Source organism: Arvicola amphibius, chromosome 3 (assembly GCF_903992535.2).
Source record: "Arvicola amphibius chromosome 3, mArvAmp1.2, whole genome shotgun sequence".
In the NCBI taxonomy this organism is placed as follows: domain Eukaryota; kingdom Metazoa; phylum Chordata; class Mammalia; order Rodentia; family Cricetidae; genus Arvicola; species Arvicola amphibius.
Genome location: NC_052049.1, coordinates 766,429 through 778,458, shown reverse-complemented (window position 1 = coordinate 778,458; position 12,030 = coordinate 766,429). Strand labels below are relative to the sequence as shown.

At 45.0% G+C, this 12,030-nt stretch overlaps 1 non-coding gene across 1 annotated transcript; it reads left to right on the top strand.

Annotated features, from left to right (window-relative positions):
• Nucleotides 1-11,722: 11,722 nt before the first annotated feature.
• On the top strand, nt 11,723-11,826 carry LOC119810879. Its single transcript, XR_005284823.1, has one exon. It is a non-coding gene; the product is annotated as a U6 spliceosomal RNA (small nuclear RNA).
• Nucleotides 11,827-12,030: the final 204 nt, after the last annotated feature.

The window sequence follows — 12,030 nt, the reverse complement described above, 5'->3', positions numbered from 1 at the left end:
GTTTGTTCAAATCTGTTTGCTGATTTCCCTGTTTTTGTTCACAAGAGTAATTAGCAATACCATAGGAAGAAGGTAGACCGTGAACCACCTTCCCACAGAGTGCTGACCTTAGCCCCTGGAGTGAAAAGCATATGTTACGACTTTCCTTTGATCTAATAAACGTGAACTTTGGCCTGACCTGTATCCTACAGAAATGGTACCACATGTCTGCCTGGAAGAGCTAAACTTAGGCATTCACTGCAAGTAGACATTGGTATGGAGGACTGGAATGTGCTCCCAGGTGGAAATTTGGGGCTATTGACTTCAAGACTGCTGTGGCTGAGAAGGATTGAGTTTACTTTCTCCTCTCTGAGGAGTGGCTCTGTGTAGCAATCCGGGTGTTGTCAGCATCTGTTTTTGTCTCCATAGTCAGTACCTTGTATCGGTCATTACAAACAATAAAAGAAATATATGTTGGAAACAAGCTCCTCTGTGCCGCCTTGTGTTTCTCGGCTGTTATCATGTATGACATCCAGCTTACCTTCTCATACATGGGAAAGGGGTGGGTCCAGCTCTCCTAGAGAGAACTTTCATCTAACTACCCCTCAACTTGTCCCCTACCCCCTGCACATCCCCCATACACCTCCACACCTGCTTCTCCCAAGCCTGGAGCGAGTTCATGTGTGAGACTCCCTCACAGATGTGCTGGGTATAGTACTGATCCTGCTCCAGGTCCATACCCCTGTCATGTTTGTGGCACTCACTGTAGCACCAACCTGCTCATCTCAGTAGGGCACATTGTCTACCTGACCACCTTCCTCCAGTCCTTCTCCCATCGATATCCCATCAGTTCCTCCACATCCAGACTTGGTCCCCCGGATCAACCACCACCAGGATCTCTGAGATCCCCTTCCAGAGACTAACTCTTCTGAGTGGGCTTCTATGCCCTGTATTCTATTCTGTGACTGGAGGAACTCCTTGGACACCTAACAGAAACCTCCATAAGTCTCCGTATGCTTGGTTTAGTGCAATATTCTTAGTCTTGACAAGTCATAAGTCATCAATACTGTGACAATACAATAGTCTCCCTATAACCCATGGTCTAACAAGCACTTCCATCAACGTGACCACTGCCAGATCCCTAAAGAACAACCTCAATTCCTTCAGGTTTTGGTCCTCTGAAAAATGGTTGGAGAAGTCACCTTGATCCCAGATCTACATAGTAAGCAAAACCCTCACTGCCAGAGTCCACTGCCTGTGAGCTCCAGAATGATGGCCACAGCAGCCTCAAGGGTGGTATACCAACTTCCTGGTTGATCGTGACCACTGTCTGTAGTGCAAGTTACTCTCCAGCTATACAGACGACAGCTGTACTTGCTTAGGGGCTTGGGGAGGGAGCACTAACCACTGCCTGTGGCTCAGGACATATAAGGGCTGGAACTACTTGCCATCACCCCCTTCCCAGGCTCCAGGTTTTGACTGTTCACACTATGCCCTGCATAGCACAAGAGGAGAAGAACACATGAGGGCTGAGTGGGAGCCAAAGTTCTCAGAGATGAGTGGTATGGGCAAGCACCTTGAGAAAGCATAAGGAACCCATGTGACTGATACCCCAGGACTGGGGCAGCCACTGAGCCACATTCCTGGCACCTTTCGCTGCTCTGCCAACCTTCACAGGCATCCAAACCTAGAAGGAGCTGTGTAGAATGTAAATGACTGGAGGCTGACTTGCCTAGTGCTTGCTACAACACATGATTCAGAAAATGCCCTAAGGAGCAAGGGAGTGGAAGGTGTGTGCTCTGAATATGTAAAGAGCTTTTACAAATCAATAAAATGGTGGCTCTTTGAGGAAACAGACAAAAATCATGAGTGGGCACCGAGTGATTCATCTTTCATTACTGCAGCAAACACCAGAGAAAACAAGTCATAAAGAGAAAGGGGTCATTTTTTACTCACAGCCTTGGAGATTCCAATCCATGATTGGTTGGTCCTATTGACTTGGGGCATCATGGTGACAATGAGTGTCAAAATGGATCTATCATGGGATGGGACATAAAGGAATAACAGGAGGTTAGGGTACCACAATCCCCTTCAAGAGCATTCCCGTCACTCAACCCCTTCCACTAAAGGATCAACCACCTCCTAACAATGTAAAACTAGAAACCAAGTCTTCAGTACAAAAGTACATTTGGGTACATTCCAGATCTGAACTTCAGTAGATTCGCTCCAAAGGAAGGTAGCTAAGTGGTCAGAATCTAGAGAAAGGGGCTCACACTCACTCATTAACAAGAGCCACAAAGAAGCCCTCACAGTCCTGAAACAGCTAAAACCTAAGATGGGAAACAAGAACACTGGTGCATTCTGGGTAGAAGCTTACACAGTGTGGTGGCTTGAGCAGTGTGTGGCATCATCCAGGAAGGTTGACCTTCTAGTTGAAGGTACTCTTGGAGTCTCACTCCATGTGTGAGATTCCCTTCACCCATCAGCTGTGGCACCCATACACACTGTGGTGTAGGCTCCACTAGCCTACACTGTGACCAGGCCCCAGGGCCTGCATCAGACCTAGCCTCTCACCAAACTAACCTGACTTGACATTCCTTTGGGGCCAGAGTGAGTTGGACCTGAAACCATGCTTGATTCTAGCCCGTTCGTTTCCTTATTCTATTTGCTTAACCCATTCTAATTCTCTCACAAAAGCTCCACCATGGAGTGAGGGGATGAGAATCTTGCTCAGGAATTATCAGAAGTTCCAACCTCAGATATGCGTCTGGCTGTATCTACCTCAGTGTGCCCACCAAGGGTCGTTCGTCAAACCCAAGCCTTGTAATCTATCCTTTTATACCCACTAGAGATTATGTCTCCGTCCTGAGGGCATCAGTGATGTATCAGAGTTCACAGACACACACACATGAGTGTTCATAAAAGTCCAAACTAGGCACAGCTGATATTAAACATATTCCTGCTTGGGGTAAGGAAGACCCTTTAGTTAATTATACTGACCTATGGAGTAGAGCTATAGATTGAACTGTTGAATTGTTCCCATATATCTGAATATGCCCTACTCCCTAAAACCTATAGAAAAGGCTTCATAGATATGTTAATACATTTATTCATTTATTGTATATGTATACATGCATTCACACAATCATACCATAGCATGCAATTGGAGGTCAGAGAACAACTTGAAGGAGCTGATTCTCTCCTTCTACCATAAGAGTCCCAAGGACTGACCTCAGGCCATCAGGACTGAATTCCACCTGCTGAGCCATCTTGCTGCCCCCAAAGGTGATTTAAGCAGAACATAGTGTTACCACATAACTTATTATGAATGACCCTAAATCCAATTGTGACTAGAGTCCTTACGAAGGACTCCATGATTGAAATATGGGGAAAGGATGCCATGGGACCAGAGAAGCAAAGATGGAGCAGGGGGCCTTCAAACCAATGCACACCCAGATTACCAAGCACATCAGAGGCTAGAGACCCTCAAAGTGCCCAGAGGAGCTGACTCCCTGCTTGCTGGTTAGTTTTGCATCTGTGTGGTTAATTCTGCATCTTTATATTTATCTCAAGTGCAAATGGCACCATGTGTGTATGGGCTTGTGTCGGTGAGTTTTGCTAAGTTCTAACTTTTCAAAATGTTTTAACTGCTTCATACCTTTTAAGCGTGATTTTTGATTAATCCTTTGAAAGTTTCATATGTTCATACAATGTGTTTGGAACATATTCACTCATACTCCTTCTAGGTCACACACTGCCCTCCAACCCTCCCAACTTCCTGTCCTTTTCTTCTTAGTTACCTACTCATCCTAGTTTGTGCTACCCATATGTTCATGAATATATGGGTGATACACGATTAATAAAAACTCAGGATCAGAAATTGTGGTTCTACCTGAATATCCAAAAAGCAGAGACCTTTCTAAGGTCTAAAAGCTGTAGCTTTTTGTCTAGAGGCGAGACCCACAAAACTCTCCCCCTCCCAAGTTAGTTTCCCCCTTGATAATGCTATTGCTCTTATTTACACAGCCACTTGTAGGAGAGACTCTTTCTCAGAAGACTTCCTGGTATTCTGGCTCTTAGAGTCTTTCTGCCCCATTTTTCTGTGATATTTTCTGAGCCATAGCCAACCGTGATGTAGATGTGTCCACTGGGGCTCCCCACAATCTGTTGATCTCTGTATTGTGTCCAGTTGTTTTTTCCAACAGTCTCCATTTGCTATAAAGAAAAGCTTCTTTGATGAGGGAGAGTAGCTACACTTATCTGTGTCTATAAGGATAAAATTTAAAATGTTATTAAGGATTTGTGCTGGTCTAGCAAAGCGGCAGCGAGAGTAGATTCTTTTCTAAAGTTCATGACCTCCCTATTGCAGGGAAGCTGGCTGGGTGTCAGTGCCAGGCATGATTTCCATCCTGCTGAATAGACCATAAGTTCAATTAGACAACTGTTGGCTGTCACCAACATGAGTGCCACCTCTTTTCACTTATATTTTTATATTATAATATAATTAGATCATTTCCCCTTCCCCTTACCACCCTCCAAATCGTCCCATGTCCTCCTCTGTTTTCAAAAGTGACACTGCTTACACCTTTGTTCCTATCTTGTCATATTGGTAACTGTCGTGGTTCATGGTGTTGCAGGTGGGAAAGGCTGTGCAGGTGCTTCCCTCTCTTGGTGGCCAATAGCATTTTCTGGGACCACGAAAGCTGGACTGCAGGGCAGAATATCTCGGGTCAGATCCAGCTTGAGTCTTTTGAATTGTGTGTCCCAAGTGTACAATGTCTTCAGCAGTAAGAGTTTACCCTCAGCCCCTAAAAGACAACCAGGGGCTATATCTATAATCTATATTGTTTGAGTAGTTACTTGGATTATCCTAACGAACCCTTCAAAAGGAGGTTTCTCCTGCCTGGTACTGGGGTTTTTGTTAGTTTTGTGGTTCATTGTCAGCCCAAGTGGCTTAACTTCCTGTAAGGGGTGTGTGTGTGTGTGTGTGTGTGTGTGTGTGTGTGTGTGTGTGTGTGATTTTTAGGTACATATAAAATAATGATTCCTTGAGTCTTTATGAAACAACCTTACTGTTATTTGGCCCTTGTCCTGGCTTATTCTTCTGTATTAACCCCCTTTACTCCTCCTCAGTTGATACCACCCTCATTTTTCCATTTTTGTGTCATATCATTTATATTCTGCAATCCCCCTCCTAAAACTTCCCACCTACAGTCCCTTTATACAACTACTGACTGCTTGGAGAAGGAACCTCTTTATTGGTTTCCCAACGTGGGGAGAGGTCAGCTTTGAAACCATATAAACACAAACAACAAAATCAGACTCAGCAGGTTATATATACATGTGTGCTTATATATGTTTATATATACATATATATGTGCATACACATTACATGTGTGAGAGAGACAATATAAGCAATGAAAAAGAAGCTATCCACTTCACAACACAGGTCATGGGAGGGATTCAGGGTAAGGTAACTGGGAGGGACTGGAGAGAGTAAAAGGAGAAGGGATGTGATATAATTCTATTTCAACTAAAATGTTAAGAGGAAAAAAATAAAAATTTGAGAAGCAAACAAAAGGGATCTAAGGCCTGCACTAATCCAAGGGTATAGAAATAGGAATTTAGAAGAAAAATTGATACTATGACCATTTGGCAAAATGACATTTAGTAGAATCACCCCTAGGACCAACCAACCTCCCAAACATAGGTTTGTAGCCAGATTTAAAGTTTCGAGCATGCACTTTATCCTGTTGAGTGGTCCCTAAACTCAGTCAGAAAGTGCTTGGTTACTGTCATAACACCATGTCACTATTGAATTCACGGGCATCTCTTGTCACTCAGATACTACTATGGCTCACAAGGGACATACACAGCTGTGTAAGACTCTTGATGATTTTCTTTCCCAGTACTATGAAAATTATGCAGTAGAACAGAAGTTTCCTAGTCCGCATCAACTTGCTTGCTCAATGCCCTGTGGCTAGTACATATAGTGTCTTCCGCAGAAGGTCTTATCAGTTCTGACAGGTTCACAGGAACAATAGCAATAGCCTATGTTGTTTTGGGGGTCTCCAGAACACTCCTGGACAGCCAGGTGAGGAGAGAATCCTGCAGCTGGCACCAGGCTTTTATTAACAGCCTATCATTAAGTATATCTGGGAGTAAGTAATTCTACATTCAATTAGTGTACTCATGATGTAGTTCAATTTTTCCTTAATTTTGTTATTATTTCTAACCTTTGTAATTCTTTATAACTAATTAATTAATTGTTTATTAATTTTACATACCAGTCACAGTTTCTCTTCCCTCCTCTCCTCCCAGTCTCCTCCCCCATTTCCATCCCCCAATCCACTCCTCCATTTCTGTTCTGAAAGGGCAGATCTCCCATGGTTATCAACAAAACAGAGTACATCAAGTTGCAGTAAGACTAAGCATCTCCCCATGTATTAAGGCTGGGCAAGGTGACCCAGTATGAGGATTAGGGTCCTAAAAGCTAGTAAAGTCAGAGACAGACCCTGTTCCCACTGTTAAGAGTCTCGCAAGAGGACCAAGCTACACAAATGTAACATAGATGTAGAGCACCTAGGTCAGTCCCATGCAGTCTCCTTGGTTGTAGGTTCAGACTCTGTGAGCCCAGGTAGTTGAATCTCTGGGTTTTCTAGTGGTGTCCTTGACCCCCCTGGCTCCTAAAATCTTTTCTCCCCATCTTCTGCAGGATTCCCCAAGCTCCACCTAATGATTGGTTGTGGGTCTGCATCTGTGTCCACCAGTTGCTGGATGAAGCCTCTCTGGTGACAATTGGACTAGGCACTGATCTATGAGTATAGCTCTAATACCATTAGGCATCATTACATTGGCATTTTCCCCTCTAGTCATGTTTGGTTCTATCCTAGGTCCCTGGGTCATCCAACCTGAGGTTCTGATCCTCTAGGCAGTATCGGGGTTTGGATACTCTCCTGCCACGGGTTTAAGACTAGGTCATTGCCGGGCGGTGGTGGCGCACGCCTTTAATCCCAGCACTCGGGAGGCAGAGGCAGACGGATCTCTGTGAGTTCGAGACCAGCCTGGTCTACAAGAGCTAGCTCCAGGACAGGCTCCAAAGCCACAGAGAAACTCTGTCTCGAAAAACCAAAAAAAAAAAAAAAAAAAGACTAGGTCATTGGTTGGCCACTCCCTCATTTCTAGGCCTTATCCCAGCACATTTCATAGACAGACAGACTGTAGATCGAAGGTTATGTGGGTTGGTTTCCCACTCCTCTACGTGAAGTCTTGTCTGGGCACAGGAGATGGCCTGTCAGGCTAAGCGTCCACTATTGCTAAAAGTCCTAGCTGGGGTCATCCTTGTAGATTCCTGGGAGAATCCCTTGCAGCAGGTTTTTATCTGGCCCTGAAATGCCCCCCCCTTTCCAGTAGTCTCTTCCAGTACTCTCCCTCTTCTCCCCCTCCAACCTGATCTCTCATGTTCCCATTCTCACCCACCCTCAGTCCACTCACAAAATCTCCTCTACTCCACATTCCCAGGGAGATCCCTTGAACCTTCCTCATTACCTAGTCTCTCTGGGTTTGTGGATTGTAGTATAGTTATCCTTTTTTTTTACAGCTAATAAGTAAGTACATACCATGTTTGTCCTTCTGGGTCTGGGTTACCTCATTCAGGATGTTTTTTTTCCTAGTTCCATTCATTTGCCTTCAAATTTCATGATGTTATTGTTTTTAACAGCTGAGTAATACTACATTATGTAAATGTACCACATTTTTTTTCTTTATCCATTCCTTAGCTGAGGGACATTTAGGTGTTTCCAGGCTCTGGCTATTACAAATAAAACTTCTATGAACTGAGTTGAGCAAGTGTCCTTGTGATATGGTTGAGCATCCTTTAAGTATATGCCCAAGAGTGGTATAGCTGGGTCTTATGGTAGATCGATTCCCAATTTTCTGAGAAACCACCATATTGACTGCCAAATTATCTGTGGAATTCTTCTGGGAGTTTTTCCAAGTTGTTCGAGTCTTCAAGATCTCCATGTTAAATAGACCTACCTGTATTGCTGGAGAACCATCACAGAAGCCCAGAAGTCCCAGGATGGGGCTTACAGGTGCTGAAGAAATCGAGGCACCAGACTGAGAGTCTGAGGCCTGAGGCTGCAAAGTTTAGTGGTGTTGATCCAGGCTTCACGTAGTCCTTGTCTTGTACCGCCCACTTGTTCCCTCCATCTGGAAAAATCTTCCTTCCAACCCTACCCAACACTCTCTGATCACTACCTCAACCCAGTCTCCTTCGGGTATTACCCCTAGAAGTCAAACTGATCCAACCGGCGAAGTTCTGGTTCATGGTCCACATTCCCTGAACCCACCATTCTCCTGGGGCTTCTCTATCAGATGTCATTTTGCATAAAGTTTGCCCCTTCTCTTCCTTCCAAGTTTGACTGGGAGCAGATTCTGACTAATTTTCATTTCATTTCCAATGGTATCTTGAATAGGCCTGTCACATAGTCGATAGTTACACTGAATGTTTACATAGGTACAGGGGTGATGAATGAGGGGGTGGGTAGGCTGATGGATAGGTGGATGTGGTAGACCGAGAAGTAGATAGGTAGAAGAGTAGATGGATATATAGGTGGGTGAGTAGATATTTGGATGGGTGGGTAGATTGGTAAGTAGAGGGATGATGGATGGATGGGTTGGGTTCATAGGTGGGTAGATATTGGTGGGTGGGTGGATAGTGGATGGGCGGGTGGACAGATAAATAGGTGTGTCTATGATGGGTATGGGGGGAGACCGGTGTGAGGATGAATGGGTGGGTGGTCTTGTATTACATCCACAACTTTGGTCTGATCCATCTCTCCTATATGACTGGAAATGTGAATGCTATATTTGGCATTTGTTCTCCAAAGACAGCTGGACTGTTGTGTTGAGTTTTAAATACACGAAGCAGGATTCTATTCTTGCATTAACTGGGTGCTGAAGCTGAGCTCTCAAGTGGGGAGGGACACTGTACTGCTTCTCTCTGCTCAGAGGGGCCTTACCACCCCCTCTGCTCTTTACCATCGGATTTGAGCTCTTTGCTGACTGACCTTTAGACACAAAGTCTGAGTATTCAAGCCCAGAAAAGCCACGTGATTCCTCTGAGAGAAGCATTTTAATAAAGGCTCTGCAAGAGTAAAATACCTGGCTTAAAGGGTAAACAGATTCCTGTTTGGTTTCCCCCCACCCCCACAATCCTTCTTCAGTCTCTGTAGATTTGTCTGACTGTCCCTCCCCAAAGGTCACAGCATCTTCCTGCTCCCTGATTACTGACTGCAGAAAAAAATGGGTTCCATCTTGGAAAAAAAAGGAATAATTAGCAAGTTTTGTATCCCTGGCCCCTGTGGAGAACATGGCACACCTGACCTCAGTGGTACCATTTATTTCCCTCTTCCTAGGGTACCAGGTCACAACCACAGCCAACCTAACACTGCAGCTATGATACCAAATCGATTCTCAGTGTTAAGAGGTTTAAAAGTCTCAGGCTCTCCCAGCAGACCTCACACCAAGTTGCCAGCACTGGGGTCTGACCCAGGGAGCCACCAAAACAGAAATAAAATGGAACCCCCCTTTCTTCTATAGCCTGTTTTTCACTGACCATGTTTGGGCAGGGCCAGGGTCCAATCTGTAGCTTCCTGCTGTGACCTTCTCCAAGTCACAGAGCGAGCAACTCCTAGGTCATTACTACTCATCTCTGCATCTGGAATCAAGGCAGAGAGCACCAGGAAACCTGCACAGGCAGACCAAGGATGTCCGGTGAACAGAACTGGAGATCTACAGAGTCAGAGTCTCTGGAGTTAACAACCCAGGGAGAGTGCTGTTAACTTCTAGAACTATTAAACCTCAAAATGTATCATTACTCTAGATGCAAAAGTCAGCTTGTGCTAGCAGTGGGCAGGTCCTACTGTGCTCCCTTATGGCAAGCTGGGGGATGAAGAGAAAGACAGATTAAGAAATTCACAGTGCCAAATATGAAACTAGGTTAAGGTCGATTGGATTCCCCCACCTGGGTGGGGTGACCAGTTATCCCAGGCTTCCCAAGACTCCAGGAGTCACTTTCATCCTTAGCGCCATGAACATGTTATGACCTGAGTTCAGAAGCCGCAAGGTCGCAGAGCAGGGAAATCTTTGTGAAAGCCATGGAGCCCCAAGTGTAGGAGGTGGAGGAGTTAAGCTATGCATCTCCTGGCTGTCCTAACTGCTGAGGGCCACAGCATTCAGTAAGCAGAGTGTGAACGAAACTTCTCAGAAGCGGTACCCTCCACCAAACCTCCTGCCAGGCTGATTAAATGATGAGAATGTAAATGAGGAGAGGCTGGGATGTTGCGGGTCCAGAGCCTAATCTTTAGTTGTTCTCATGTTATCCAGTTTGCCCATCTCCGTGTCTGACCTAACATCCTGTGATTAACAGAAAACCTTTTGAATACAGTAACAGAACCCCAGTTCACACCAGCTAAAAAGACTAAGATTCATCATATAGCATCTAAGGCCTAGGGCGGGGTTCCCTGCCTGTGGTTCAACACACCTACTTAATGTTTCCACCAATATACTTGAAAAGTGATTTAGCTTACGACTTTCTATGTTCCATTACTATAAAAACTTCATCAAACTGCTAACACGTTTGAACATGGAATTTGGGGTGACATAAATCTGCATTCCCTGGCCGTGATCACTCATATTTGGCTTCAGAATAAACCATCTCTTATACCATCAGAGGCAAGAGTTGTGTTTTGCACCAACTGAGATTAGAACGGGTTGGGTCATCCCCAGAACCATGTTGGTTGCCTTCACCCATGTGCCGTGAATGGGGATGCAGGCCTGTAATCTCAGCACTTTGGAGGTGGAGGCATAGAAAACCAAAAAATCAAGATCATCGTTGACAGAAGACTGAGTTTAAGGTCAGCCTGGGTTGCATGAGAATCTGTCTCAAGACTCAACAAACACCTTTACATCCTAATGCTCACAGCATCTCTGCATCCAGAATCAAGGCAGAGAGCATCAGGAAACTTGCACAGGCAGACCAAGGAAGACCAGAGAACAGAACTTGAGACCCACAGAGTTAGGGTCTCTGGAGTAACAACACAGGGAGGATAACCATTTTTCTAGAACCATTTTTAAAAAGTGAGTCAGAAAAATAGACCTCTGTTTGGGTAAACTAGCCAAACATGAAGTATCAGCGGCTGTATTAATCAGAATTATTGGGGGCACCAGCAGCTACTGACTCCTTATGGCTATAACAAGGATAGCCACCATATCCCAAAGTCCAGCAAGGGAGCAAATGGGAGCCATTCTGGGTCAACGGCTTTGCATTCCACCACCATCCGTCCAGTGGAAGGACCAGAGATCCACAGCTGGAACTTCATCCATATTGCAGGGTGGTAGAGCCGAGGTCGTTGGTGATGGGGCTGCCTCCAGCCAGCCCTGAAGGAAGGCAAAGGCTACCAGTACAACATCTCACACAGGCCACATACAGCACAAGCCAAGCCCTGGGCTGTAAGCCAAGCCCAGTGCTGTCCCAGAGAGCCTGCTGTCCATGGCTCAGGGCCGCAGGTCATCTTCCGGGGAGAAATGCTCATGAAGCATGACTTTTGACAAAGTTAGGGGATGGGCTGTCCTATGTCACTTCCTTGTGTCTTTACTTAGCAAATGCCTTCTGTCCAGACAGGACAACTGGACACTCAAGCTTGACCCTGAGACCCAAGGAGTAGAAAGACACATGCCAGTGCTCCCCTCAGCAATACATATACTAAAATTGGAATACAAAGAAAATTAGCATAGTCCTTGCACAAAGATGGCACACAAATTTGTGAAGTGTTCTATATTTTTGGAGAAGCTTCTATTTGTAGTATATGATGATTAAGGCAGACTCACAACTGGCCAAGACGCAGAAAATAAGAGATTAGAAAATGTTCACCTCTAAATGGAACATATATACTGAACCCCCCTTCCCAAGGCTCAGGGATAATTGCAAAACAGGGATCAGAAAAAGTAAGAGCCAGAGGCAGTGCACTACTACAAGGAAGCAGTTTC